At 41.0% G+C, this 27,885-nt stretch overlaps 1 long non-coding RNA gene across 1 annotated transcript; it reads left to right on the plus strand.

The window, feature by feature from the left end:
• Positions 1 to 11,276: 11,276 nt before the first annotated feature.
• LOC120411703 lies at positions 11,277 to 26,826 on the plus strand. The gene is made up of 3 exons (XR_005604210.1): positions 11,277 to 11,363; positions 23,370 to 23,493; positions 26,351 to 26,826. It is a non-coding gene; the product is annotated as an uncharacterized LOC120411703 (long non-coding RNA).
• The last annotated feature ends 1,059 nt before the right edge of the window (positions 26,827 to 27,885 follow it).

Below are 27,885 nucleotides of genomic sequence, written 5' to 3' on the forward strand. Positions count from 1 at the left end.
CTCTTCACAGGAAAGAAATTTAAGTTAGTAAGTTCTGACCATTTGCTTTTAAGTTCTCTGTGTGTGTGTGTGTGTATATATATATATATAAATCTGCGTAACAGTGCTCTGGCCTTCTTTAAGGGATGGATTCTTTTACTTAAATCCAGTAATGAAAATAACAGGGCCTAAACTAACTTGATAAGGCTGTTTTCTATCAATAATTTTGCCACTGACATAGTGCAGGATTGATTTTTGTGGTTTGTGTTATAGCAGCTTTTAATTATCAGACAATTTTGGTACCACATGAGGTAGGAAAAATGGGCAGTTGCAAACTGCAGTGTTTTTCCATACATATTATAGTGATGGATTTTTTCTCTTTAAAGAAAGAAATATAATATTCCTCTGTTTTCAGTGGGGTTTTTTAAAACCTTTTACTCATTGAGCATTTTTTGGCTTCTTGAGAAGATAGTTGCATTGCTCTGCTAAACAGCTTCCCTTCATACCCACAAATGTTTTCAGCTCTTTAATACTATTGTGCAGAATTGCACGGTATTTGCATGTCTCCCATATTGCTATAATTAAGTTTGGGGAATGGAGATGGATAGTGTGTTGAGTGTGTGATTGGTTTCTCCACAGCCCTCACTCAGGGCTGTTTTCTATAATTTGATCAATAGAAGGCAGTTGTACAAACAGCAATTTTTAATTTCCAATTTGAGTTTCAAGTTTCTCATGAAAATTTAATTTTTTTTTTTACTATAGAAAGCAATTTCATTTGCTTTGCCTGAGACATTTCATGATAATTGTTTCCCTCTCCCTCCTGTGAAACCACGGCACTGACCATGGCCCTCCTGGGCTGCCTGGTCCATGCAGACACGTGCACCTGCCATCCTGAAGGCTTGGGGAAGCTACTCTTCCCTCATAAACATTCCAAAATAGACCTTGAAGGGCAGATGCTCTCACTGGCATGCAGAAATGTCTACAAACCTGGCTGAGAGTAGGGTGAAACAAGCTGTGTGCTGTCCCACCTTGGAGCTGGCCTTATAAACCAAGGATGCGAGATGCCCTCAAAGCTGTGGCCTCCAAGAAGGTCAGTGAAAGGACCTTTCCCAGTGCCCATGGATGCGTTTAGTGGCCACCTCACCCAGCTGTGCGCAGCCCTGGTGGTGGTCGGGCACCTGCCAAGCCCAGCCCTGCAGCACCTACCAGCCTGCTCCTGGCAAAAACAGATGCTCACTGTGCCCAGTGTGCACTGAGCTGCCAAAGTCTCCACACATCTGCTTCCTTCCTGCCACAACAGATGGTTGCTACAGCCGAGAAAAGCAGCTGGTAATTGGCATCAGCTGGGCTTGGTGGTTGGGAGGAGGAGGATGAAGCAGCAGCAGGGCACGGGGTTGAACACAGTGATATTTTTTACAAGGGAGATGCCTGTGCTGGTTCTTTGCACTAGCTTTGCTCCAGGCAAGGACAGGAATGATGGATGTGCTGCAAATACAGGGAGACCAGGAAAGAGCTGTGACTGTTCACTTCTAATGCTCAGCAAAGGGCCTCTCTCTTGCTATTCCTCAGTGGATGTGGAGGAACTTTATGGTGGGCAGGGAAGGCCACCACAAGCCCTCTTCCTGGGGGTTGCTGTCTCCCCCGGGTCAGCCAGCTGAAACCCAAAGTGCTGCCGTGCAGTCCAAAGTGCTGCTGTTTCTGCTTTTAGCTGAGCAAACTGCAGTCACACAGAAAATGTGTGCTGGAGCAGAGGGTGAAACCCAGTCACTTGCTCTAACAACTGCTGATGCCATTCTGGTGCCAGACCTCCTCCTTGCCTCAGTCTCAATGAGAGTGAAATGGGGAAGCAGGGCTGTGTGACTGCTCTGGTTTCAGTTCAGCACGGACAGAACAGGCTGTAGCTGCACAGAGCCACAATTGCTGCTAAATATTGCCCATTTTAGCCTTCAGATTGGCCTTAATAAAGTCAAAGGGACTATCCATAGAAAAAGAAGAGCAGGAGCTGGTTCCTGCGCTTACCTTAAACTTATGTTGTTGCTTTAGAGTTGGTTGTGTGGGGGTTTTCTCCAGTACAGATTTTCTTCTACCCCAAGCAGTGCTTTAGAAGCACCGTATTTGCATGTAACCATATTTCCATGTTGTAGCTGTGGGGTCTTTTCAGTTGTCTTCTTCATGTTCCTCTGGTTTGTGCAATTTTAATCTGTTTTACTCATTAGATCCTAACCTGCAGTTTTCTATTTAAATTACTTTCTACAGAAAATGTCAGGGAGCTGGGGAGCTCTGTCTCTTACATGATGTTGTGATTTGATAAAAAAGTAGTGTGCACCTTTCTTTAAGCACTGGCTGAGGTTAAAATCTGTGATTCTTACCTATTTCTTTAAGAGCTTACACAAAACTGCTACTATCAGACAATAATAAGAATCATGAAATTTCTATGAAAGGAATTTCTTTTTTATTATGAACTTTACACCTCTTCACTTATTTCAGTAAATGCCCAATAAAAGTGCAATAAATCCAATACTGTAAGTGCACATATAGAGGGTTTGCACTCCGGGCTTTGCAGCTGTCTGGCTTTCCTGCTGCATGCAGTACCCAGCCTTCTGTGGTGCCAAGGGCTGCTTTTGGGACCTTCCCAACACAGGCTTGGAAAAACCCACTTTGCCTGCAGCACGTGCTGCCCACTTGATGCCATGCTTGAGAGAGGGAGGAAAATAACCAGCAGTGGCTGATGCCCAAAGGCAGATGGGAAGGGAGTGGGGCCAGGTCTGCACCCCTGGGAGGGAGAGGGGAGGAAGGGAGTGAGGGCTGTGCTCCCTTTCCAACAGGAAGGGGCTGAGAGCTTTGGTGTGTGGTACTCTGGTTAGCACCACAGGTAAATGTAGAATTTGTGAAAGAAATTCAATTGGAGGGGAAAGGCAACCAAACTTTGTGTCAGCAGCTGCTTGTACTGAAACAGGCAATAGCCTTGAAACTTGAATTTAACAGGGAAAAATTAAACTGTATGTTTATGCTTTACTCATTTTCCCCTATAAAACCCAATACAAATAGTAAAAATGGGAAAAAACCCAAACAAACAAACAAGCCAACAGATAAATGAAGGTTGAAGCAAGCTGAAAATAACTCTTCTGTAAGACTGACTGTAACCTTGCATTTGTGATACCCCTCTCAGTGAAGGGAAGGATGTGAGGGAGGTAGGGAGATGGTAGGAACCACCTCAGCAGCCCCTGTTTCTGCAAGAGCCAATTTGTGTCAGTACCTTCCCAACTGGCACAATTGCTTCTGCCAAAATTTCCTGAGTACAGAGACAGTTTTCCCTCCAGTCCCAGCTGGAAGAATAGACTCTCCTGAACAAGATTAATAGGTCAAACCCCAATTTTTAAATCTCATACAGGTACCCAAATATGACCACTTGCAGGCTTTGCTTGCTGAGCTGAGAGTGTGAGGCAGGGTGGGATGTGCTGGAGAGATAATCCTGTTTGGATGTGGACATCCTGTGTCTATCTAATGAGAGCTCAGCCTACGGGACAAGCCCTGCCATAATATTTCCCCTAATAACCAGAGACTGAGTCCCAGGTTGTATTCTGAGATTTTTGTCTCTGGCTTTTCTTCCAGAAAAATGAAACCTACCTGTTAAGGTCAAAAGGCAGAGTCCTCTTCTCTTACCCATCCTGTTTTGTGTTCTCCACTGCCTCACTCACCCTGATTTATAGCTATGTACTGGAAAGCAAAATCAGCCTTCCTTGCTGGTTACATTATTTTTTAAATTTTTTTTTTTAGCTCAGTCCTATGTTTGTTTGAATTTTGATCATATTCTCCTTGAGCCCAATGGTGACCTACTGCTGCTGACTGAGTGAATAATTACAGCAGCATTTTGGATGCCAGAGAAGCAGCAGTGTGTTCTGCTGGAAAGGTGGTTGGTGCATAAACCCTGTATGCTGGGCTTTGTCCCCCCATCTAATGGTCTGTTTGGGCTCCAGGTGGAAAGTTCTCCTGTGGACAACTTCATAGTGCTGAAAGAGAAATATACAGCTGTTGTTTCAAGGGATGGATCCAAGCTGACTTGCAGCTGGACAAAGATGTCTCAACAAATTATGCCTTGATGAATGGTCTCCCTCCCAGGCCACCAAGAGGCAGTGGAAATAAACTGTTCTCCCAGCAAGTGCTTCCTTAGATCTGGTCACCTGGTCCCAGCCTGTCTCCTCCTCTTCTCTCTGTGGTATTTAGCTCAGCACAGTGGCACATGCTCAGAAATGCCTCTGGGAAGGGACAGAGCCCTCTACAAGCAGGAGAAATGGAGCTGAGCTCCTCAGAAATTAAGGTTTGCAGGCAACATGAGCATAGGAAGAAGTGCTCAATATCATAGGGCTGATGGAGTGAGAGGAGGAAAGTGAAAAAAGCTAATGAGAAAAGGAGTAAATATTCTAGAAGACCTGTAGCGTATGGGAAGCAAAAGGTAGCAGGGGAGGAAGGTCAAGGCAGGGAAGATTGGTGGTGGGGAAGGACAAGTAAAAGAAGGAGTGAAATGCAAATTAACTAAAGAGCAGAGAAAAATACATTCCCTGTAGTAGGTGGACATGGGTCACTGAGGAGGAGGAAAAACTCCTATGCTTTCATTGCTGTAATAGGAGGATGTGGCTGCTAGATCTGCTCAAACAGTAGTTGGGAGCTGCCCACATGCTCCTCCAGCAGGTCCTGATCCTGAGTATGAACTGTTAGACACCACAGTGCTGAAAAGACACTAAGTGCTTACAGTTGTGATACAAGACAAATAGACACTTATTCCTGCGTAGTAAAGAGAATACTGCTTAAATATTTGATTGTGTTTCAGTTTACGGTAGTTTACTGGTGTTAAAGCATCCAAAACAGGCTCACAAAAAAAAGAAAAAAATCCACATTTTCAAGCTATAAATTATTCTGGTTGATTTTCTTTTTTCCCATTCTAGACAAAAGTAATCATTTGACAACCGGCTCCCTCAAACAATGCAGCTCCTGATAGTCTCATTAGAAACTGACATATTCTCTCACATGTTGAACAAAACTACTGAGAACGTAGTAATTGATCATTCATAGATGCAGACTGGTAGCTAATAGCATCCTCACTTACCTTGTAAACACTGAGCAGAGTTAAAATAAATTCAGGATGTATGCATGCGGAAAAGTCAATTGCAGCTGCATCAGAGATGAACCAAAAATGGAAGCATTCAGAAGTGCTAGTGGAAAATCCAAATAATGACCCTTGGTAGATGTCAGCCTGAGAGGATAACACATGCTCTGTAAATACATGTAATTCTGTCCGAGTAGGTGTACCATACAACTGGGTGCTGAAGCAAAGCACCCAGTAAGAAAGCTTCTCCCAGTGTGGCCTCAGGACCTGTGTGACGTTTCCTTTTCTAGACACGTCAGCACTTCAGTCTCCATTGTATAACTGGTAAAGTAAACCAATGCAACTACTGGATAGGAAAGACAGATGAAGGTGGATGTGCCCCTGTTTATCTACTGGGGCTGTCAAGGCTTCCAGGGCCCACTTCAACAAGGAAATATTTTTAAAGTCCACATTTTAAAAGTATTTAAAAAACCCCAAACAGGTAAAAAAAGTCTGTTTACACCTTGTGAATACCTTAGGGTGTGCTGGATGCTTCAAGTCACTGACATTTTGGAAACTAGCCCTTTGAATTTGTCATGCTTGACCTGTGGTTGCCACTTTGCATGGGGCAGCAGCATGTACATGGTGCTGGTGTGTTACATGTGCACAGCCCCAGGTGGCCAGGCAAAACAGGAGAGCTATTACAAGCACTGCAGTGCATGGAAATGGCAATTTTATGGATAATACTATGTGGTGATTTATTAAAAGCTGTGATTCTCCAGCAGCTTTTATTGTATCATCATAAACCAACACTCCAGTATAGTGCATTAAACCGGGTAGTTCTGTTGGCTCTTCACCAGGGCTGACAAAACTATAGGTAAGATTGCATAAGCTGATAAGCTGAAAGTGCTGTCAGTCTAAGTGTATCATTAAGAGAGGAGAAAAAGCCACATGATCAGCACAGTGTGGGTGTTCTCAGGGCAAGGGAAGCCACTACAGAAGGGTGAATCCTGCTGTTCGCTACATCAGTCAGGGACGGTGGCTTGCAGGCCTGGGGTGACTCTACTTCAGCACCAGTGACAATAATGGCAGAAATTGTCTCTCTGGGTTTAAACATTAGGGCAGGTAATTGGAGCTCATTGGTTCCTGCCCCTGCTCCCCTGCTAACTTGCTGCAGGACATTTGGGTTGCAGCTTGACCTCTTTATGCTCTAATTTTCCCTTCAATAGCATGTGAATATTAGCTGTTTTGTTGAGGTGCTGTGATGCTCTGTTAAATGAGGGAGCATGTGGGTATGGGGTATGCAGCATTATTAGGATGTATACAACTCTACGTTTTGGGAAACATTTATATTCCACCTCTTAAATATCTTTTGCAAATGGAACTTGCAAAAAAGCAGGGCAAGCACCGCTAACACAGCTTTGCCACACACTGTCAAGTGCTTATAAACTCTATTTATAGCTACAGTTAAAGATTCAGATATGCAAGCACTCCATTAAAAGACCACATTAATGAGCCCTTAGAGAAAATATCTCACAAAGCCTTTTGAGCTTGTAACTGCTCAGTTGTTCAGGGCTTCTTGCTTGTTAACATTCATAAAATATAAATACTGTCTAGTAAACACCAGCAGTTTGTGGATCACAATGACTTACCTCCCCAGCAGTGCTGCGAGGTGCAAGGGGAGAGGCAGCGGCGGCGCCACTGGGGTGGCCGAGCTCCGCCGCAGGCTGCCAGGCTGCACATGTCGCTCACCCGCCGCCTTATCTGGGGCCCGTCTTTGCTCTGCAGAGCTGAGTGGCAGATTGACTCGCAGGTCAGTATCTGTGAGTATAATTTCAGAGGGAACAATCAAACCTATTCGCTGAGAGTGGCAGAGCTGGGCCTCCTCGCAGCCGCAGCTCCTGAGCGTGGCAAGTATTTGGAGCAAAATCTAATAGATAAAAATCACAGGAGATTTTTTCTTTTTCCTTCGACATAAGCTAGCTGATGAGAAGTGTCATTTGAAAGAGAAAAAAGTTGCTATATTTGATTTGCCATTATTTCCCCGTTGTCCCTTCCTGTCTGTGATTATACAGTTCCCATTTTCTCTTCTTTGTCTCTCACAGATTCCATATTTTAGGTTGTGACAGATGCTCTTGCTTAAATGTTTTTGATATATGTTTTATCTGAAATTGTTTTATCAAGTTTGCATTGTGTAAACAAAAATCGCTGGAGCCCATTTAAGAAAAATTGTCTGTAACCTTTAATATTGCATTTCCATCCATCCACAAGTCACAAAGCGCTTGAGCAGTACAGAAGGCCATTTCTGTGTTTATACCTGGCTCTCAGCAACCTGCAGAAGCTGAGGTAGGGCAAGATCAAGTAACTTCTTGGATGCTACTTGCTGGCCCATGTTAGCAACCAATCTCTGTCCTTGTCTTTGTGCTTTCGGTCCTGTAGCCTGTCAAACAGAAGGTGCTCTCCTGGAAGGAATAATTCTGCTCACAAAATGAAAAATAAGGACAGCAGGCTTTAAAAAGCTTCAGGGCAGTTCTTACTGTTCAAATGTGTCATTGATTTCAATAGTGCATTAGCAGGCTTGTTAAGCAGGATCTAAAGTGCTTAGCTTTATTTTATGGTGGTGAGTACCTGATTGTTCAAAATATTAGCATCTTATTGTAACAGCAAACTGGCTCGTGCCATAAACTGCCCGGTGCTGAGACTGCTGTGCCATTACTGAGTGCCTGATAAAACAGGGTCATTTGCAATCAATTGGTGATGTAGGAAGGCAGGGCTGTGACACTTCCTGCTGCTCTCCTCATTAATTTCCATTTATCTGCCTAGCTCTGTCTGTTGACAGAGCATTGCTGTCTGTCCCATGTCCTGTGCACAGGCTCCTGCTGAATTCCTCCCCCTGAGCCCCACTGCATTTCTGTCCATCTGTGGGTGAGACTCATGTTGACTGTGCCAATAACCTGGGACACAGCAAGTAAAATTCTGTGGCCCAAGGGGTGTATTGCTGTTCTGGGAGATCTGGGTGGACTTCCCCTGGCCTGGCATGGGAAGCTGGTCCTATGTGCAGCAATCTGGTGGCCAGCAGAGTCTGTATATCAGCCAGTCAGATGGACATCTCCGTGTCAGGCAAATCTTGACTCCACTGACTGTGCTGACTGACCCCCACTAACTAAAAGGGAGCATGATCCAATCCCCAGGAACAAGCCACCAGGAACAGGCAGTACCCTGACTTCAGGGTTTTGGTCAGCCAGCATAGCCAGCCCTGACCCTTCGCACCTGCAGGCACAGCCAGGGTAGGCTTTTCCTTCAGGCCATTTTGGTAGAGATAACACACCTCTTTAGGGAGTGAGCAGGAGAGCAAAGGCTGGGGAAAAGGTGGAGAGGTGTGGAGGAGATTGGTTTTGTAACCCATCATCATTTTGTATCTGGGTTTGCAGAAATGGCCCTGTGGGGCTTCAGCAGGGGAAGTATGAGGGTCAGCAGTTCTTATGGTCTTCCAGGAGCAGCTGGCAATGGAGCCGGGGCCTGGGGACTTGGGCCTTACCACAGCGACTGCCTTTCTCATCCTCTGGGGACTGAGCATTCCAGAGGTTCATCTCTTCGTTTTTTGCATCTGTGTAGGAAGCAAATTCCCACCACTGAAGAATTAAATACTTTAAACCACTCCAAAGCAAATGGGTCATACCCGTGTTCTGCATGCTCTTGGTGGGAAAACAAAGCAAGATGTACAAATCCTTGCTATCAGAAGTGATGCTGGCTGCAGGCTGGCCCGGGCTTTAGCTGGGTTAAGTACATTTATGTTAAGCTTCTGTGTAAAAGCAAAAGGGAAAATGAGAGCGAATTATGTGGGCAGGTGGAATGAACAAATTGGTGTTGACGGAGGCGGAACTTGTGTGTGGGACAAAGGGGCTGGAAAGTGTTAAAAAATAGGAAGCTTCTCAGAGGAAAGCAGCTGGGCTTCTGAGAACAACAACAAAAAACACCTAATAATTTACAGAATTAAGAAAATACTTTTATTTTCAACTGAATTAGAGTAAAGCACTTAAGTTCATTCACAAATATGAATCTTAACTTTTGTGCCCTGGTTTCCCTCTTCATATAATGTAAGTAATAGCACTTTCTTTACTCACAGGGTGGTGTGAAAGCAAGTTCATTCATTTCTGGGAAGCATTTGTGCTATATGGGAAGTATAGCAAAGACTATGAATATACAGCTAAAGCTGTGGGCTGGCATTGAGGCACTTGGCATCTCCCCAGATATGCCATGTATCATACAAAAAAGCCAGGAGAGGAGGGTACGAAAACACAGGCCAAACTTAATGAGTTCTGAAATCAGGAACATATGAATCCCCAAAATTAGAAGTGCAAAAGCTTTGAACTCTCAGAAAACACCCAGAGTTCTCCACACTTCTCAGAACACTGAGAGGGGCATATGTTTTCTTAAAAAAACAGCAAAAGGCAGTGAAGAGGTAGGATGCAGTGGGGAAATACTCAAAGATATAGTCCATGGAAATCAAGAAATCTGTATACCATTGAGGAATAGTTCTACTTGGAATAGGGACAACCACTGTGATTGACTGGGGAAACAAAATGAGCAATAAAGAGAGAAGAATATGAGAATTATAAATCAGCAGGGTCAGTGCTGCAGGAACAGGTAGAAGAGCTGATTGTGAAAGAATGCAAGAAAATGATCCAAAAAGCTGAGACAGAAAAAGAAGGGAAAAGATGTGAACATGATAAAAGTTTTTATAAATTTGCTGTGTAGGAAGCTGCAGGGCAGCTGGGGATACAGCCATCATCTTCCTGAGCAACAGGATGGCTACCTTGACTAAAAGGGGAATATTGCCTGGAAAATGAATTATTACTTGTACCTCTGTCTTCAGTAGGGAGAGATGTGAAGTCTGTCACAGTTTCTAGACATTTTCCAAGGACAGGAAAAAAAAAATCATTAACTCTAAAGGTTACCAGGAAATCAAACAATTGACTGAACCCACCTAGATAAAGAACTATTTAAAAATTGGGTTGTTTATACCCCAGGTTTATCCTAAAAAATAAATGTCAAAGGAATGAAATAATCCAGGAAACTTAAGCTGGCTATGGGAGAGGTACCAGAGAAACTGAGAGGAGACATGGCTGCATCCCAGACTTTTAAAAGGAAGTAACAGAGGAAGAATTGTCTATCAGCTTCAGGGAGCACTTAAGACAGCTGATTATCATTACTAGAAAAGCAGATCAAACTGGACACCAATTATTTTACTTCATTAAATAAAAGAAGAAAAAATGTGTTAAGAGGAAGAAAAGATTAATTTTAGCATCCGCAGATTTCAAGAGTACAAGGATTCAGTGCCCTATGAGACGCCACTGAGTAAGATGGGAGATATGGGACTGAGTTTCTTGATGTCAGGCTTGATTACTGAATCCAGGTGATAAATATGTAGCAGTTACTTAGGGTAGGTGGATAAGGGAGTGACATGCTTATATATTGAACTCTCTTAGCACTGTACAGTTGTCACTTGGAAGAAACAGCACAAGGAAGCAAAGACATCAAAGAAAGAGGCATGAGGGAGAGTGAAGAGGAAGAAGGCTTTTGGAAGCAGAGAATGTTTGCACTGATATATGGAATTTAACCTGAAAAAATGTCAAGCTGGGAAAAAGAAAGTCAAGGTAAAGGTGCCTTAAGGAGATAGCTTGGCCAAGTCAGCATAGGAAACATATCTGAGGATAGCAGCCAAGTTTCTGTTTGTGTTCCTTTTTAAGGTTCAGGGAATTAAAGAACTAGGCGTGAATGTTGCAACATCTAATTTTTATGTACTTTGATGGAGTTCATAACCTTAATGCTTGCATTTGCAGTGCTTGAGGAGACAGAGCTACCCAGCAATGGGCCTCAGAGCTTGTTTCATACTAAGCTGGTGGTTACCCTACAAGAAGTGCTGCAGATCCCCAGTGACACAAGGTGGTTCAGCAGCTCTTTCTGTGCAGTGTTTGCTGTGGAACAGGAGCACAGCTGGAGCTGGGCTGCAGGCACACCTTTCAGCTGACTTGTTGCAATCTCCTGTCATGAAGGTGATCAGAGCATGTGGCTGGGATATGGGGACATTGAGTTCAAAGCTTGCCCTCCCTTCCTGGAGATCTCCTCTGTGAATCCTTCTTGAACGAGGTCTTTTGGATTCCTCCTAAGGAAAGCTTTTCTAATTTTTGTGTTGCAATTCGTTCACAGAGAGAACAAGACCTGGGCTCAGCAAGACTGTCCTGCATGGCCCAGGTGCCCTTCTGCTGATGTTCATATTTCAGCATGACATGGAAAGTGGGTAAGATTGAACATGTTAATATTGAAGTTTTGGGTTCCAGCATTCATCTGCAGAAGGAGGGAGGCAGAAGGGTGGTAAGTAAGGGAAAATGGGCAGCCTTAAGGGCATGTAGAGCTCTAGAATTTTTGAATGGAAGAATATTCAGATACATGGAGGTAGGAGAAATTGAAAGAAAATGCTAGATTTCAGCTTACTGCAGTAGATTATGCCAGATTGACTGATATCTTTCTTTGATTAAATTGAATTTTATGTCCTAGATAAAGGAAATACTTAGTTCTCCTGCTCAGGAAATGTAGATGCCTGGTGAAACTGGATGACCTGAGAATTAAAAAGGGAACTCTGAGACAGAAAATTATTTAGCTGGTGGGGAAATGATAGTGGGTGAGTTTCAGAGGGGAGGTAATGGAGTGCAGTTAACAGAGGAGTTTCTGAAGAATCATCTTCAGGACCTTGGTACGAAAAGGAGGTAATGCCATTTTCTGCAGCCCCTGTATGAACAGAGAGGAAAGGCTGATACCCCGGGCCCTGAGCTGATCACAGAATGCTTCTGTGTCAGTGGAGGCAGCCGGGCAATCCCAGTTAGACACTGAAGGTAGATGCCTACAGCAAGCTGCTGCGAGTAGCTTGCCTTCCCCTGGGAGAAATACTTCCCTTAATGCAGGAATTTTACTATATCAATGTCTCTATGTATTTCAAGCTGGTATTGTTAAGCTGTTACTATAAATGATATGTAGACCAAGCTACAAGGGAGACCATGAGATGCCAGCTGCATTCTCATGCACGTTTTCATGAATCTAGCCCTGCAAAGAATTGGCAAAATCTTTACTAACTCCCAGCTGTGACAAAGCAAATAAGGGATCCTAACATCCAACCTAACTGCTGTTGGCATTTACCTATTTTCAAAGCAATTATTTTTGTATTTCTGTGTGTAGATAGCAAGAAATGAAGGAATGCCAGAGCTGCTTTGCTATGGCTGCAAAGCTCCCTCTTCCACACAGTGTAGACATTTGCAGTAACGACTTTATACTTTCCTCAGAAGATGCGGGCTGCTCTTGTAGGAGATCTTTACCCCTAGTGAACTCGGGCAATAACACATTGTGTGTAAACACAAGGCCTGTCCTATACTTGAGTATTACACAAAACTTATTTTGAAACAGGGTTTAGTCCTGATGGACTTACATGGACAAAACCAGCCCGAATTTCTTAGTACTGAGACAACTTTTACCTCTCAGGGGCTGGGCTTTGTTAAGACAGTCATGCATCCTCAACTTATGATCAAAATGCATTATAAAACACTGCTCCATTCCATCTTCCTTTTTTCCCCTTTTTTCTCTCTTCTCATTAATTTCAATCATGTAATAAGAAAAGCCCGGTTATGTTAATTGGTATGACTCCCCCTCAAGGGCATTGTGAAGCATGAAATAATTCTATTCATTACTGACAATGCAGGGACATGAGTTTTCCCCGGAGGACCTGTTTCATCTTGTGATTTGGTGACCATATAGAACGGTGATAGGATTAGGGACATATTGTTTTAAAATTAATTGTTTGTCAGGGGGAAGCTGGAAGATGGTGGGGAAAGAGGAAGCTTAAAATTCCAGATATTGTTCGACTTTGAGGTTCTTGGAGGCTGATGCATCTAATGGGTATTTATCAGGCAAACCCAGCTGCTGAGCCATCATTCACCCCAGCTCTGATTTTCTTTTTAAAAGGCAGCTGAGCTGGTGTTTGAAACATGCCACAGACTGGCAGAAAACTAAATCAATGTAAAGCTGGTCAGATTCATTTCTCCTTTTTATTTTTGGGAATCAGAATTTCATTTCCCTAAAATGCAGTAAGGGTTTGGGCATGAGCTCCCAGGCTGTCCAAAGATCATTTTGGAAACAGAGCCACCTTGCTGGAGTTTGTCCTCCCCTCTAACAGGTCCTCCCTATAACCTGACAAGCAAACGCTGCAGTCCTAGAGCACAAACCTTGGTGATTCTAGCTGAGAGGAAAAACCAATCTTTTTTTTTTTTTTTCTTTTCTTCTTTTTTTTTCTTTTTGCTGAGCTAGCAAAAAATCATCTATTTGTACTTTCGCTGCATTTGCAACATTTTCATTAGCAAAGGGCTGGGGTTATTTTGGAAATCAGGCTGCTTTAGTGTGAGGAAGTGAACCTCCTGACGCTATGTCATTTCCCTTGTTTCCAAACAGCTTCTTGTCTGAGCACACAGCCTTCACTTAACATCTGGCTGCAAAAGAGCAGGGAACTTTCTGCCAGCCATTCCTCTGCTCTTTCCCTTGCTGTTCTCAGATGATGTTATCAAATCTTTACTGCAGTTTTAATTTTGTTGGATGAATGTGCATGCTTTTGCTTATTGTTCCTTCCATGCCCTGGATGGATTTACTGGTTTGGTGACAGCCTTCCTTAGCACTGAAGAGTAGGTCCAAGCCAGCAGTGCTGCACGTTGCATGGGTGTGTTCATTAGCTAAGTGCAAAATCCTGACGAGCGTCAGACACATCTATTGTTCCATCTCTTAGGCAGTCTCTGCTGAGGATTACTCATGAAAAATAATCAGTAAAATACGTTGCAGATGAAGGCTATGACAGGAGAGATAACCCTGCCATTAAAGGTGCAATAATGCAAGCACGTCTCCCTCACACAAATGGAAACATGGATAAGGTCTTTTAACTGAATCAATAGAGATCAATGCAAAGGCAATAACTCAAGAAATGGATGCATTAACCAGAGAGCAAGAACCAATATACTCTGAAGTTGAACCATGGCTCTGGAATTAGATGTACTGAGGGGATACAGACCAGCTTACTAAAAGCAGTTGAAATTATAAACAAAAAACTGAAACAGAAATAATTACAGGTTTTCATTTTAATCATGTTGTATGGTAGAAACTGAGATTTGGGGGAGGCATGGGAATAAATTAGCCTTATGATCAGGAGTGAATGACCTCTTTTGCTCTTTGGGTTATCTACAAGCCAGCCATCTGTAACAGACGATGTGACAGACTTGATGGAAAAGGAGCAACAACATCTAGGGATCATGTAGTCACCTTCTCCAGGCTACCCTGTGCTGAGAAGACCACAGGCTTTCCTGTTGCATACAAGTAAAGGCTGGGAATACATGTTTTGTATTTCTACCCACACGTTTTCAGAAAGAAAAACCCCAAACCAAACCAAAAATGACAAAACGCCGCAACAAGTTGCAGGTTTGACAAGCATTTTGGAAAGGTTTGTGCAGTTGGAAGAATGACATAATACCAAGCTAATATGCATGTGAGAGAGCCAAAATCCCCACTGGAAGAACTGTGGAAAAAAACACAAAGGGAGGGGGGAATACACAATAAATGTGGCATCTGACAAGTGCAGCTGCTGCCACTGTAGGTATCCTGTGCCTACAACAGAACTGCTGAAAATAGCGTTTGGTAGGAGTCTACCCTGGGATTTGGAGTCAGACGCTGGCTTTATGCAGCTCCCACAGTAATTGCTGGAAATGTAAGAGTTTAGCAATGCTGGAAAAACCCCCAGCAGGCTATAGTCGTGTCTAAATACACTTAGTGCGTGATCTTTTCTGGATTTTACCTTGTCAAAGAATAGACTGAAATGCAAAGTTACCTGGAGTATATGTTTGCATTCCTCAGCCTTGTTATCACACCCACGATTGCTCCTTCACTTTCCACGCCTTGCCCATTGCCGCACTTTCCCATTGTTAGGGAAGGTGGGGGTGAGCATGGCAGTCGTGCCCACTCCTGCAGCAGCTGAGAGCAGGACGGACACTGCCTGCATGCTCCAGGGGCTGCGGGGTGCAGCAGGCTGGCAGCTGCACGCTGCAGAAAGGAGGAGGATCTGAGACATTTCCTTAACTCTGGAGCTGGCTTCTGCTGAGACTGAAAGCAAAGGCTGCAGAGTGCATTTGATCCCCCTGTCTGCTGGCAGGGATTGCCCTGATAGAGATCCCAGCTAGGGCCCTAGTGCAGGTAAACCCTAAGATGTACTTCCATCCCTGCAATTTTCCAGCCCACTGTTGGGGATACCTGGGAGTGTATGTTTGATCACTGGGAGACTCTGCAAGAAAACAGGAGGGGCAGAAGCCAAAACACTGAAATCAGATTCTAGAGATGCAACTACACCTTTGAATACTCACTTCACTGCCATAGAGCAAGGAGGAAAATCTTAGTAAGAGACACTTGAACCTCTTAAGAATCATCTCTTGGCAATAATGACCTCTCATGCATATTTATGTACAGCACTTAGCTTTATAATGGACACTTGAAAGACATTTAATTCATTTTTTGCCTAGGAATGAAGCTATGTGGAGTGTGGCAGAAGTGTTCCAATGTCCAAATATTAAAATATAGAAATGGTCCTGGTATTTCTTGCATGCCAGCCCAAAAGCATGTCTGCTTCAAACAGGCTTTCCTGGAAGGATTTCAGACAGGTCCTGGGGCTTGGTTAGGTCTGTAAAACCTTTTTGTTGCACAGAACTTAATGTTATTCATTATGCACTGAAAGCAAAATCATATGACTACCATTTCCTAAGTAACATAATTATCTTATTGATTCTTATGGGGCAAAACACTACTTTTATTGTTAATTAATACTGCCAAATCTGGTTATGCAATTCTGGATATAGGAAGTTCAGTTTAATGTGTGTTTATGGGGAAAAGTCTAAAAATAAATGCTTTAACTTTTTTTCCTTTTCAGAATGTGAGTATAGATATTCCTTTGTGTGATCCCTATTATTAACACTGCAGGAAATACAACCTATTATCACTTTTAATCAGGGAAAAAGAAGCATAGATAATGAAACAGAAAAATACCCTGTGAAAAACATATTTAATAAGCTTTAAGTAGCTGAACCAAAATGCACAAGGCAAAGAAACGTGATGCTGCTGTTATGGAACCAAAGCTATTTTTTGGGAAATGAAATGAATACTTGCATAATTTCAAGGGCTTATACTTTGATTCTTATTTTACGTGGAAATGTATCAGGAAATTCTTACGCAGAGGGCACACAAATTATATCTTGTCTGTCCCATGGAAAAGACAGTAAGAAGGATTCATTACACACTAGGACATACAAAGACTTCGTGATTCTTTCAATTCTCAGCCAGTGCTCTAATGAAATTCAAGCCTGCTACATCTGCCATACTACACTGTTAATTAGTTTTCTATTTATTTAGCAGATCTAGAAGTGGAAAGCAATCTATTGCCAGTGAATTGTTTGACTTCTATGCTAAGTAGGCTGCATTCCAATCCTCTGATGTTGAAACTAGCATGAATCCAACTTTCATCTCATTGCCATGTCAAATTAGCACCCAGCAGATTCTACATACAAAGACTTTTTTTTTTTTCCTCATTCATTTGTAAAAGACCTTGGAAGTTCTTGGAAGTCAAGAAACAGAAGCTGAGCAAATTTTCTTCAATCTCTCTCCATCTCCCTTACATGCTACAATGGATTAAATGTAGAAGGTATAGAGGCTGTGGTTTGTTTATATTGAAACAGGCACATTATTTTAAGCAGACCATGTTCACTATTTAAAACAAAAAATATTGATGAATATTCTGCAATAGTTTGAGTAAAACACTATCCAGCCTAGGAGAAACCCAGAATGCCTTGGCAAAGTTATGAGATTACTTTTGCACATGCTTTGCCGTTTTCTATTTCTGTCTGAATTCTGTAATATACTGCAGCATCCAAACACAACATGGTGTATGTGACTTACTCCTGTCTTGCAGTGTCAACAAAGTCACTGGATTGTGAAAGTATAAAACAAAGCCAGATGGAATTAGAAAACAAATTGGCTAGAAATGAAGCCATTAATCCTGTCTGTACTGCATTGTAGGAGCTACAGTGTGCTGGGGGGAGTGTGAAAATACAAACCTGAACCCTGACTTTGGAGTTTGCCTTGAACTTTGGGGTTTTTCTAAAATCTAGATACAAACTCTGAATGTGCTTTTTTGGATCAGGCTAGTCGTAAAGTAGCCATTATCATACAATTAATTAACAAAATGCTGTACCGAATTTTAGCAAAGCATTAACAAAATTGGCACTGATCTCCTATAGCACTGTTATTTGTGGAGCATCTTTGATAAAATTCTTATAATACTCAAGGTGTTGATTTTGAGTAATACACAATGTAAATCAGAGAAATACAATATATAGCACAGGAAAACAACATAGAAAAGCTGTGCACCAGAGAGCACACTGGTGGTACTGTTCACAAAAGAATAGCTCCTTTCAAGAGAGAGGAAATAAATCTCTTTTACTAGACCAAATGATATTTTTGGAAAAATGTTTTTGAATTTCAGGTCTGAAACAGAAATAGTGAACTTTAACTGCTGGTTAAAAACCAGTCCATGTGGATTTAACTTTATTGTTTTAATTGAGATGGCTGGAAATTCATTTAAGAAAAGTTTTTTTAAAAAAAGATGGGATACTTAGAAAGTTTGAAGCCGAGACTAGGCTCAGAAAAGAGTAGAAATGAGAAGATATCTGAAGGAGGCAGCATAGATGAGAAAGGGAAAAATGTGCCAAGTTTTGAACTGCAGGAATGTGCTCCCAACTCAGCACAGAAAACCAGAGTGAAGACAAGTGAGCCCAGCTCTTTTATTGATTTAAATTAATGGCTGGCTGTCTTTCTGCTGTTTGGAGTAGTGGGATTTTTTTTTTTTTCCAGTGATAGATATTTTCTTGACTTTGCTATTATTTCTTTAGCATGTTCTTCTCTTTCACCATTAGGGAGAGCAACCTAAAAGACTGGTAATTCTAACCCTGGGGAAAAAAAAATAGTTCAATGTAGTGATATATTTAATGGTGACAAGAATTCCCTAGTGCTTCCTGGAAGCCTCCATTCCTACAGCTCAGTGTTTCATCACGGTAGAAAAAAGGAAACAAACTGAATGAGTCAGAGTAATTTTCCTAAATTTTTCTAAGTTGTTTTCCTGAGTTTTTGGCATATTCAAAAGGACTGAACAGTATTCCTTAACAAAGCATGCCATTAAGTAAATGTTACATGTTTAATGGTTAGGTTTGAACTTTTGATAGTCAGGAAAAGGAAAGAGTATAAGCCAGGATTTATTAATCTTTTCCAGTGTTCAGAGAGCTGAATGGACTGAAACAAGCAGCTGAGGCTGGAGGCAGAAATCTGAAGGCTAAAATTCTGCTAATGAAGATCTGTGATGTATAAGCACATCTCCCAATGATTAGGAATAAATCCATGAGTTTCAGCAGCCTTACATATACCTGGTCTGCAGTTTTTCCAAATGGATAGATTATCTGCATAAACATACGAAACAGCTGCCAGAAAAACTCCTGCTTATTATGAACCGCTCATAATCTTTCTGTAAGTTGCCAGAGCTGGATCTCAGCCGTAACTCCCCTTGTTTCTACCCAGATGGGAAAATTTGGCTTTATCATATCTGTCCCTGAGTTCTTGGCGTGCGTGATATGGTACATCCTCTCTTACTGGTTGCTTCTGCCCCAGTTCAGAGGGGGGCAGAGAGCTCATCCTGCAAACAGCTGCTGCAGCATTTCTCTTGTGATCAAGTTGTGTCTTACTTTCCACAGTAGTATAAGAAAAGGAGTTTATCTAACTCCCATATGCAACCAACAGATGCTTGTGAGCATGGATGCTATATAATCAATGAATGATAACTTATAAAATCTTTAAACTTGCAGAAAGAATTCAGAATTTCAGCAAATTTTTGTCTTGTCTGGCTGGTTGTTTCCATTCGTTATAGGAAAAAAAAAGCCAGTTGTGCATAAACTCCATCTGTTCTTATGCAGTAATGTGTATGTGGTTGGGAGGGATATTGGAGCAATGTGGTTGAAAAACCAGAGAAACTGAATATGAGATCAGGATTCCATTTGATGCAGGGAAGAGGCTGCAATAATAAGCAATTCAACTTTTTGCAAAAATATTGGCAGAAAAAATTGATTGTTTAAGTGTGATGTATGCCTTGAAAGAAATGTTCTAAGTTATTTAAATTATGCCTTCATTTTACAATGCTCTGTAATATCTTTATACCAACTACACCTCTAAGCCGTGCTTATGTAGATGCTGTACTGAATTCCTTCTCTCGGTATTCAGTAGAGCAAGATACAGACTTTACTGAATAGTGGAATGAAAGACTGAGAGCGAAGGTGCCATTTCACAACATGACTGACATAACTCAGTTTAATTGTTCCTCTGGTCTGTGATACAGAGTTTTGTAACAAGATTTAGTTGAGAAACACACAACAAATGAATGAAGATGGTAAAATGTAATTTTAATTGTAGGAAAGATAAACATTTGTGGAAGGATGACACGAGCCATATATTTCTCCTAATTTGTACTCCTTACTTTTCCACTACCTATACTCTGTAGTAGAGGTATCTGGGGTAAGATGTGGACTTAAATTTGTGGTGTGCTACAGCACAGCAGCCAGCAGGCTGTATTACTGTAACAGGCAGAAACAGTCACCCCAGAAACCTCTACATTTCTTTGGGTCTGATGCAATTTTACAGAGCTGCAAAACAACTCCGGTGAAATCGTGTTTATGCCTGGAGATCCAAATGGATCGGAGAGACAGCAAAGAGAACATGGGGGAGGAGAGGAAGCACTGAGCTCTACTTTCCACAAAATAAGGCCTCTGGAAATAAGATGGCGCCAAAATCTCTGTATTTGTTATGTGCTTAAAAGGTCCTTTATAGTTTATGCAAGAAAGATCCTTGTCCTGACAAGCTTACAGGTTAATTGAAACCTTTGTGTGTCTGCACAACACAGCAAAATAGAAAGTGGAAATACTATAACATTGTTTGTGTCAAAATATATGCTTCAATTGTATCAGCCATGAGAAAAGGGTGGATTTTAATGCAGGACAAGGGGACGTAGCACATGGAAGCTGACCGAACCAACAGCTCAGGGAGAGTGGCTCCCCAGAAAAAGCCTGGGTAATTAGGCAGGAAAGAAATGATGCAGAAAGCTTAGAAAGTCAGGAGTTGTGAGACATATGGAAAGAACAGTAAACTGAGTAGATTTAATTGTCTGCATTATGTGTTTGAAGTTGGAGAAGCAGGTGAAGGGAATAAGGAAGGTGTGGCCACCTGAGAGGCTTTAAAGATATCATCTGAAACTGAGAGGCAGAAGGGAGGTGAGGAGTTGAGCTCTGAAGAAGTAGTAAATTCAAGTTAAGGAAAGCTGAGGCTAAGGTACATCTATTTTTGAGGCAAGCATGGCAGTGGAAAATTAAGGTAAGGAGAAAAAAGGAACTTGAGGATGAGATGTGTATTACAGGGCCAGAAGAAGGAACGGAAGCATTAGAAAAGGAAGGAAACACGGCCTTTATAGGTGGGAGAACAGTAGTCTAGTAGATTATCTATGCAATTTATAAGCAAAGCAGTAGCAGAGGATAGAGGGTTACCCTTGCTTTTAGTGACCTCTCTGAATCTATATGCAATACTCAGTCTCAAGGAGTTTATTTACAGATTTGCTAGTAATAGAAGCACAGGTAAAAAAAATCATACGGAAAGTCATAGAACTTTTCTAGTCAGCACAACAGAAGCAAAACAGGGTGAAAGTTTCAGTGATGTGTATCAGAGTATGGTCCAATACCACAAAATAAAGTAACTTCTAAAGAAAAGCCGTTCAACTTTTCAGGGAGGAACAGTTCTCTGGCCCTCCAGACATTGTGTGCTTGTGTGCTTTGCACTGTATTCAGTGAATGAATGCATTCTTAAAATGTCTGCAGTTACAAACTTTATTTTCCACAGCACATGCCGTCATGCCTCTGGCACTCTGTTTATCACCTCCTTACTGTGGCTGCTCTGTCCCATTCACGACAAGTGCCCTTCGCCACCACCCTCTGAATTCCTCTTGGGTTCATTTTGTTCTTTGCTTCAGTTCTTTGCATTTTTCTACTTTCATGTTACATTTTTGCTGCTGCTGCTGTTGAGAGGCACCAAAGCTCTCTGCTAAGTAATTTCCTTCTCTCTATAGCTCCTGATTCCCATAGGCACTGCTGAACGTTTCCCTCCTTCTTTCGGGAAAGGCTTTCTTCTGCAGGTGATCTGGCACCCACAGCATTAGTTTGCTCCTTTCTTTCTGTTTGCAGTTCGCTGTGTTTTTCCTTAGGTGAATCACAGATACCAAGGAATACTTAGGTTTTTCTGGCAGCAAATAAAAAAAAAAATCTAACTCCCATCTGCTGAGACAGAGGTTTTCTCTGAGAAGTGATTAAAGTCATTTCAGTGGTTTTTAAATTTTGGAAGACCTGACCAGTTTGAGGTGGTGGCAAGGGAAGATGCAGAAGAAACCTTTGTACTTTCTCATCCTGGGGAATGTCTTCTTTGCATGTTCCTTTTATTCCATTTACCTTTGAGAAAACAAGCTTTCCATCAACAGAGCCTTTGTTCCCCCAAGATTTGTGAAGGATAGAGATCAGGAGTGAGAAGTACCTAAGTTAGAGCATCTTTCTTCCACTATTCTTCTTCATCATCAAAGGCCCCATTATGCATTGGCCACTCCAGCATTCTAGTGGATTGGAGGGAATTATGCACGTAATTCAGCACCACGTACAAATTATTTAAAAGAGGCTACCTGCTAGGATATCATGCAGTATCCAGTCTCTTTCACTGGGCACATTGTGACAGCCTGGTGGGCACTTACACTGACTTAATGCAGCAAATCATTGCTAAAATGTAGGGTTTTTTGATGTGGTGTCATCAGTAATATAGCAGTATACACAAAAAAATCAATTATCTTCTTTGATAATACATTTGAATGTCACAGTTAATATCTGCATATTTGCTAACTTTTTAGAAAGTGTTTTATGCTTTTGATTTTATGTCTTTTAAAAAAAGGTAGTCATGTTGAGAAATACAAAATGCCGAGTTTGAGACTCAGTTTATTTGCAGTTAATGATGTTGTGAAGTTTTCTGGTGTTTTAAGTTCTATGATTTCTACTGCTGCTTATTCTGGGGTCTTTTATTGCAGCATGTTTAAATATCTGATATGACAGAAACAATAATACAGATGAAATCTCTCCTTTTTCTGGTACATATCAGACACTGTTTATGAGACACAATTTTAAAACCTTCCAAATACAATATTTGGAATTAAAAATATTTTTTTTTCTTTTTCTATTTTTTTAAGAATAGCCCTTTTCAAGAGGATATTGTAATTTTAATCATTGTTCTGGAAAATTAGGAATGAAATCTTGGCATCACTATATCAAGTTATTCATTGAAGTCAGGTGGGCTTGAATCTTCTTTCTAGTTTAAAAAATTGTGTTACCTGGTTTCATGAACTGACTGCATTAAAAATCCACTATTCAGTTTATGCTCAAATATTCTTTCTTCCGAATTATAAGAACCTGAACAAAGGTAATTATTTGCTTCACATCCCATGACAGCAGGATAACTGAGGCCATTTACTTTCATGCAGGAAAGCTGAACCCACTGATACTCAGGAAACCATTCTGAGAAAATAAATAATATCAGCACAGTTCTCACAGGTTTCACTCATGTAGGAATGCTCATTCCCCTCTTCCTTGCTGGCAAGAAAATAATTTTAGAGTAAAGAGATCTCATTCTGCAGCCCTGGGCTTCTTCACAGAACAGCCATAGTATGATGTGAGATTTAAGGTCACTACTTTATTTCACACCCTTTACTGGCTTCAGACACAAACCTTCCCCCAAACCCTCTCCTGTGCTTGGAGACACAGTAGGTCCTCATTTCTTCCTGCAGGTCTTTCCTTGTGACAGTTTTTCTTTCTGTCATCACCTCTGAAATCCAACCAGCAAGGCACTGTTCAACACAAATCAAACACTCTCTGTCGGAACTGGAGCAGAAACCTTTATCAGAAGAGATATTGCAGTATTGTTCTTGGAGTTTTAAGCAAACTGCAGCACTTTTCTGTGGTGTAGATGGCCAAAAGGGAGTGCAAGTGCCTCTGTGAATGGACACACAAGTCTTTGCTTTGCTTGAAGTTGCTAAAAGTATGTGCTGTGCATTTCTTGCTTGAAGGTTCCCTAAGGTGCCAAACCCAGGTGAGAACTCACATGGTCAAGCTGAACATGGTGCCTTCACCAGGCAGCTGCACAAGGCAAGATCCCATTTCCGACCTCTCAGTTTCTGTTTCATGCCAAAGGTAAGAACAAACAGACACACCACCTCTTTAGATGGGGAGATCTGTCTTTACATTCATTTTCTAATTCACTGCTAAAACTTAAAGCATCCAACACATTTTGCTGCTAATGTAGCGTTCTGTGAATGAAGATACCAACACCCAGAAGCTGTTCTCAACCCTCAAACCCAATTATTCTAAAAACAAAGCCCTTATTGTGTTTGACTGAAGTTAAATAAACTTGAAATTCAGATTTCTTTTGAAAAGAATGGTCTGCTAATTGGTGTTGAGTTTTAAATGTTTGAGCTTGTTTATTTCTTTCACTTCCTTGAACGATGTTTCAGAAACATTCCCGTTATTACAGTCTATTAAATCAGACCTATCAAAAAGGAAACATTTATTGATATCTTGAGAAACGTGTGTGCCTAATTAAGGTTGTGTTGCTGTGCATATTTTATATTAAAGTAAATGTTTCCTGCAATTTGACTTTAATCAGGTCTGAAGGGCCTTAATAAGTGTTTGGCTCAATCATTTATTTTTTGCTCCTTTGCCTGGACCAAAGGAGGAGGCTCTGTATCAGTTTGCAAAGTCATATATTTTACCATCAGTTGAGGAAATTCTGCCACATGCTGTAATATCTATTTAACACATTTGTTCCTGGAAATGTTGGCAGCTGGTAATAAATGCACATTCTTGATGGAGCTGGTAAATCCAAAAGAAGTCTGGAGTATTTGTAGATTGTCATTTTGAAGTGTGATTAGACAGCTACTTTGCATATTTCGTGGCTCTTTCATCCCGTTTTACTTGGAACTATGATTACTAGAAGAAAAGATAAAATATTTTTAGGTTTCTGAATTCCTGGTTTCCAGTTTATGAGGTTGATTTTCTTTGTCTCGCACTGTTGTGCAAGGTCCCTCTTTGTGCATGTACTGTTATCCTTTGCTGTTTCCTTAACTACCTTTCTTGTTTTGTGTACAGCTACCAGTGTTAGAGAGAAATTCACTGCCAAGATGTAGCCATTAAAACCCCTGTCTCAGGCATGGGCTCTATTTTTCTTGTGCTGTCCTTCATCTCTATTCTTAACTTAATCCCTCATTAAGTAGGGTGTTTTGGTGCTATAATTTAAATGATATGGTATGAACTGATCTTAAAACACAATTTAAAATATTATCAGAGAATAGCTATCTTTGTTTTCTCTGTGAAATACTGTCAATTTTGAGTGAAATGTTATATATGCCTATGTCCAGGTTTTTGGAGGAGCCATTCATAATGCAAGAATAAGCTTATCTAATTAACTATAACATTTCTGTCAAAAAGCTGTGTAATAGATTGTTATCTTAATTCTGCTGGCAGAGGGATGTAGTAATGCACAACCCTTTAAATGGTATATTTAAAAATATATATACACATATCTACTGTATATTAACATACTGACAGATTCACACTTACAGAAATATGTATATATAGATATTTGTGTGGGGAGACACAGATTTCCTTTTCTTTTATCAGACTTTTCTATATTTTGGCAATCTCTCTGTTGCTACTCTAATTAATATACTATGTAATAGCTTCAAATTAAAGCTGTGATCTCCCCTGTAATAGATGGTTTACACCTAATAGGGAGAGATTACTTTTGCCAGTGATATGATGGCCCAAATAGATGTAGCAGATGATAAGAGGAAGAAAGGAAAAATCGTTACTGCCCACTAAAGGGCCACTTACTGATAGAACTGTCCCATGGTCTGATCAAACTCCTGGGAATTACATGTGCACTGAGAAATTCACCAGTGCCAGGGAGTGCATCCCAGTGGCAGTGCTGTTCAGAAGAGCCTAGGGACAGTTTTCCCCCAAGGCTAACTAACACCTTCCCAAAGACTTGCCAGGCATTGTGGGATGAGTTGCCATGCTGTGTTGGATGAAATCTCAACAGTATGAACACGGCCAGCCCAGGGTGAGCAGCATTATGGTCAAGTTTTACCCTGGTTCTGTTTGTTAAACTTTTTAGATAAGAGGCAGAAAAAAAATCTGTATCAAAAGTTGACATTAAATTAAAACTTCTTTTGTCTCATTTCAGTGTCTTTTTAGATCATTACTCTTATTCAGATGACATTATTCTTAACAATCACTCTAGTAAAGTGACTAAGGCAGTGTTTAAAGAACAAACAAGCCCTTTTATCTTCCTCAGACAAATACCACGAAATGTTAATTGATTAGTTTCCAGCTTTGGCTTTTTGTTTTGTTTTTTTTTTGACAAATGAAAAAAGCTAAAATAGCTGGTTCAGTAATGAACTTTTTGAATGCTCCCAAATTAGATTATGTAATTAATACTCAACTTACGAGCATTTATATTTGCAAACTTAATAACAAATTCAGTCCACACAGTTTAGGAACACTAAATGATCTTTAAGAAGAAATAATGCTTGAGGTTTCTGTAAACTCCATTTATTTAATTCCTGTATTCAATAGCTTTGAAAAGAAAAATTCTCACATTTTGACAAAGAAAATGCTTGACAAACAAATTAGCAACGGCTATTGCTTTAAAAATGTCAGAAATGGAATGGAGGCAAATTATTGTGTTCTGAAACAGGGAATAGTTATTGAAATAACAGTATAGTCTCCTCAGTTTACTCTGTTCTCCTTCAAATAAGTCTGTAACTTTTGCCTATATCATCTTTTGCCTTTCAAATAATCACTTTGTATCTATAAAGGGTGAAGATTCTGCTGGCAAAAGTAACAGGTAAGAAAATAGCTGTCAAAGAGAAGCCTCTTCTTCTGCCCTTCCTCCTTTGTATGGAGAAATTCAAGCAGAAGAAAGCAGGATAAGAAAAAATACTGTGCTTGGAGAATAAAACTCTCACAAATCCACTTTCCTCCTTCCTAGGACAGCACTTATTGATATTGGAAGCTGTTTGCCTGAAGAACAACCATGAACCTCTTGATGATTTGTGAAGAAATCTGGAGTTGATTTGTGTAAGAGGGAGGAATGATGTTCTGTTTTATTCTCCCAGCATCTCACAGCCGTTCTGTTATGACACTTAAGCCTTACAGGAGTTCCGTGCCCAAGGTAGTAAATCTTTGTGTCTAGAGGTGGGCTCAGGTTCCCTCATCAATTAATTAATGAAGGTTAAGTGTCTGAAGGATATTTCTGGAAACTAGATTGGCCGGGGAGTCCTAATAGGACTGTGCTAATGAATCTGAACTATGAATTTAAACATTGCTTCTGTACATGAGAAGAAAAAAGCGTGCATCACCCATAACTTGAGAAAACTTGCAGACCTGTTTTGTTGGGGATTTTTGTAGACCTGCCATTCGAGAAACTTGTCTAAGGACATATGGTAGACCTCTAAGCACTTACTGATAATTGTGGCTTCAGCACTTGCACATTTCTGTCTGCTACGAGCTCTATGTCTTTCTCTCAGCAGAAATTAAGGCATCTGTGAGTAGAGAGAATTTTTGTGTTTTACATCTAATTCAGTTCTTTAGGCACCAAAGACAAATACTATAAGCCCGTACATCAAACTCACAAAATTTTTTTTCAGATTCTCTCTCAGTTCAGTGCTGTCCGTGGGGATACACCTCCCATCTGTGAGATGACTCTGTCACACTAGTATGGAAAGAGCCAGACTTCTCATAGCTTAGGCAGGTGGCAGACTCCATTTAGAATCCTATGATTCAGCTGTAGGAAATTTCTTTTTGAGAAAGAAAAAAAAAAGGGAAATTTATGCAGGATGCCATTTGGAAAGATCTCAGCCTCAAGATTAGGTGGACTCACGAAAGTACTTTCTTGAAAACACTTGGCTGCATCCCACTGCCTTCAGATATATTGTGACAATGCTTCAGAATCAGTCTCAGGAAAAAGGAATATTGCTCATCTTTGATGTTCACCATGAAAGTTGAGTATTGAAAGAACTTACCTGCAATTTCCAGTGGTATGTGTTGTGGGTTTCTTAAATTTATTTTTTTTAATCCTTACATATCTTGCGATTTCTGAATTTGAACTAATTCAGAGCAAAAATAGTAAAAAATGTAGAGTGAGTACAAACAAATGAAGGGGAGCTTCTATTGTTGGAAATCTTAATGTGTTTGGTAATCCTGACAGTGGTGTAATTTGGGTGCTTATAATCAGTTCCATTACCTTTTTTGTTTTTGTTTTATTTCCCCTGGAGTTAGGATTTTGCACTGGGACCCAAAGCCTGGATCTGTTGTGGGACTCTTGATCAAGAAAGTGAGGAATGTGCTCCTACCCTTGGCTGAAGCAAAAATCCATAAGGCAGAGGATCACTAGGTAGGCTCACCGTCTTGCCTTGAAGAATGCACTGAAAGCATCAGTGCTGTATTTGCACAGTGGAATTTGTGTGTTCTCATCTTTTGGAAGCAGAGCTTATTCTAATGGGTTAGAAATCTGTAGATGCAGAT

This window comes from Corvus cornix, chromosome 3, assembly GCF_000738735.6.
Source record: "Corvus cornix cornix isolate S_Up_H32 chromosome 3, ASM73873v5, whole genome shotgun sequence".
NCBI lineage: Eukaryota > Metazoa > Chordata > Aves > Passeriformes > Corvidae > Corvus > Corvus cornix.